The 3,222-nt window shown below is 47.3% G+C and overlaps 2 pseudogenes; one reads left to right on the top strand and one right to left on the bottom strand.

Moving 5' to 3' along the window:
- Nucleotides 1-1,085: 1,085 nt before the first annotated feature.
- Nucleotides 1,086-1,664, bottom strand: LOC127230765 (ubiquitin-conjugating enzyme E2 variant 1-like; annotated as a pseudogene).
- Nucleotides 1,665-2,011: 347 nt separating this feature from the next.
- Nucleotides 2,012-3,222, top strand: LOC127230732 (TAR DNA-binding protein 43-like; annotated as a pseudogene).

The following is a 3,222-nucleotide window of genomic DNA, read 5'->3' as shown; positions in this document are numbered from 1 at the left end:
TGGACAGAGTGGGGAACGTGGCAACAAGCCAGAAGGCCAGGCTCACCAATCTAAAAAGATCTGAAAACTTGTGACACAGAGCTCCTCCAGGTCCCTGATAAGGGCCTGAGGAGCAGCAACACTGAAACCTGAATCCGCAGGGTCAGGGGCCTTTGTTCCAGCTGTCAGGTTCCATGTCAGACCTGGTGGGTGGCCAGCGAGCCCTGTCCAAACCACTTCAGTGTGTTAAAGCAAAGCGATTATGCGAAAAGGAACGGACTCAGTACCATGCGCGCTGAGGACTCTACGTGGCCTTTCTCTAAACCCAACCAAGGACCCTGAGCGCTGGCAGGTTTGTTGCCCATGACTGACTGCTCTGTTCACCTCGAGACCTGAGCTCAAAGTGCATTGGCTGATGGTGGCAGCAGGGCCCAGGGCCCGGTACCCCCTTCCCAGGCTGGTGGCAAGTGAATGTGTAGCCAAGAGCTAGAGGGAGGCCGGGCTTTCCCAACCACATCTCACAGCTTCTGGCCACAGCAAGTGTGGGGTGGTGATGGGCAACAAGGGAGTTGAGGAGGGGGAGAGCAGCACCCCTTGATAAAGGTGGGGAGACGGGGAGCCCTGAATTCCTCACCTAAGGCCAATTTCAGAGGGAAGGGAGGGTTACAATCTAAGCTTTGGCCAAGGGCGGGAGTGGGGGAGCGGAAGGAGGGGCAATGGCTTGGATGGGGCATCACTTAAGACTTAAGAAAGCAGGGGTGAAGCCAAATCACCCCCCAAGCCCAGCAGGAGTCCCATGACTGCTACCTGAAGCCTTCCGGTATTCGAAGGGCCACCACACAGCTGTGGCAGGAGGACGGGGTAGGCAAAGGCAGACCCAGGCCATGTGTCAGCAGCAGGTGATCATGTGACTTGTCTGTTCACAGTTGCATTAGCTGTGCCCACCTCTCCCAAAGGAAACCGATTTCAACACACCTTCTTGATCCCAGAAGTTCAACTAGGCAGCCAGCAGTTACACTCAACAGATGTTACACAGCACAACTTAGGTATTTCAAATGGACAAGAAATTAGTATCAGAACAGTGTCTTTGGATGAAGTCCGAGTGGAGCTTCCTCTCCAGTGCTTTGAGGTCTATAAGATGAATCTAGAAAATTCACTACTGTGGAAAATGAAGACTTACGTTGGGTTGGGGAGGGGAGTCCCGGGCCTTGGTGACTAATTGCTGTAACACTGTCCTTCCAGCGGCTGTGGCAGCTTCATGTTCTTTTGACATCATCAGGCGCCGAAGCTCCTGCAGGATGACTTTGATGCTGTGGGAATTCTGCCACTTTCCCAGCATGGCCATGGCCCTTGGATCCACCACTCCATTTGAACTACTCACGCAGCTCATATTGACTTTTGTTACAAATCTTACAGATGGGGGTGCTTCTGGATATTTAGGTCCACATTCTATTTTAAGGCTGTATATTCGGTTTTCATAAATTGTTCTTGGAGGCCCAATTATCATCTCTGTCCATTTCGTAAGTGTCATGTCTTCGTCGTCCTCTAGGCCCCAGCTAACTGTGCCTTCGCCTACTCCTTTCTGGCCTTCTTCCACCTCTTCCAACAGTCGGAAATTTCGAGGGACTTTTACTCCCGAGCCTGTGGTGGCTGCCATCTTGCGTCGCTGTCGCTTGAAGGCCGGGCATGGGCATTCTCTTTTAAGAAATTCTATAATAAATACACACCCAATGCCATGCAAACTTGAAGAAAACCAGTGACTTGGAGTCTAAGAGGTGAAGGTAAACTGCTAGCTTATTGTTCCATGTGAGTATATAATTTTCATGAAGAAGCTGGTTATATATTATAAATTTAAATAACAACAATATATGATCAAATACTGACAAGTAAGTAATAGAGATAATCTTCCATGATAGGCATATATAGAGTTGGTTGGGGTGGGCACAAAGTAGTAGCTTGACCAACTTCTGGTTCCTTGCTGCCTCAGTTTCCTCATTGTGCTTCCTAGCAGCTAGCAGATTACTATGCAAAGATGTCTGAACCGATTGAGGTAACAGAGATGAAAATGATGAATCCATTGAAATACAGCAAAGACTGTGGACCAGTATTGCTGTCCACAGTTGCAGCCCAGTTTCCAGGGCATGTGGCCTTCACTACCTGAATCCAGTATGAGTGGTGTCTAGAGGGTGGAAGGAAATTTGCATCTTTGATGCTGGCCAAGGAAATCTGGTCTATATTGCCAACTATCCAGAAGGTGACAAAAGCGAAATGGAGGAGAAAAGTTTTTCTTTAGCCATCAAAGTAGAATGAACAGTCCAGAAAATATCCGTTTTAATAGTGTGGGTCGCCGTTGATAACAACCAAACAGAACTTATGGATTATGTCAGCATTTTGGAGACAGTCCTGTGGTACAGGTCTAGAGAGATCTTAAATCTGGAAGATTTGATTTTGTTCACTTTATCAAATATGAAAGCAGTGTCACAAGGACATTTGATAGACAGCTGATGGTGTAGACTAGATTCTAAGCAAAGCCTAGATGAGCTCTGGAGAAGGAGAACATTTGTTGTTTGTTGGGCATTGTTCAAAAGACATGGTGACCAAAAAGCTTCAACAATTCTGTCAGCATGGGGAAACTGTAGATATCTGTTGTTATTTCCAAGCTATCCACAGCTTTTGCTTTTTCTGTGTTTACAAATGATATGGTGGCCCAGCCTCTTTGTGAAGAGGGTTTGACCATTAAAAGTATCCAATGCGGAACCTAAGCACAATAGCAATAGACAAATAGAAAGAAGTGGAAGTGGTAATCCTGGATGCTTTGGGAAATCTGCGTAGGTTTGGTAACACTAGAAGGGGTGGAGCTGGCTTGGGAAATAACCAGGGTGGTAGTATGGGTGGAGGAATGAACTTTGGAACCTTTATCATTAATCTAGCAATGATGGCTGCAGCCCTGGGAGGCATTGTGGAGCAGTTGGGTATGGTAGGCATTTTAGCCTTCCAGCAGAACCAGTCAGACCCAAAGCCAGGGTAGCACTCTGAAGGAGCCAAATCAGATTTTTAGTTCTGGAACTAATTCCTACAGTGGTTATAATTCTAATGTCCTTCTTGGTTGGGGTCAGCATCAAATGCAGGGTCAGGCAGTAGTTTTGGTGGAGGTTTGGCTCAAGCATAGATTGGAAATCCTCTGCCTGGGAATGTAGACAGTGTGCTTTGGTTGGTTGGTTGGTTGGTGGGCTGGTTAGTTAG

This window comes from Phodopus roborovskii, unplaced genomic scaffold, assembly GCF_943737965.1.
Source record: "Phodopus roborovskii unplaced genomic scaffold, PHOROB, whole genome shotgun sequence".
In the NCBI taxonomy this organism is placed as follows: Eukaryota; Metazoa; Chordata; class Mammalia; order Rodentia; family Cricetidae; genus Phodopus; species Phodopus roborovskii.
The sequence above is the reverse complement of the archived record's forward strand: the minus strand, read 5'-3'. Positions and strand labels throughout refer to the sequence as shown.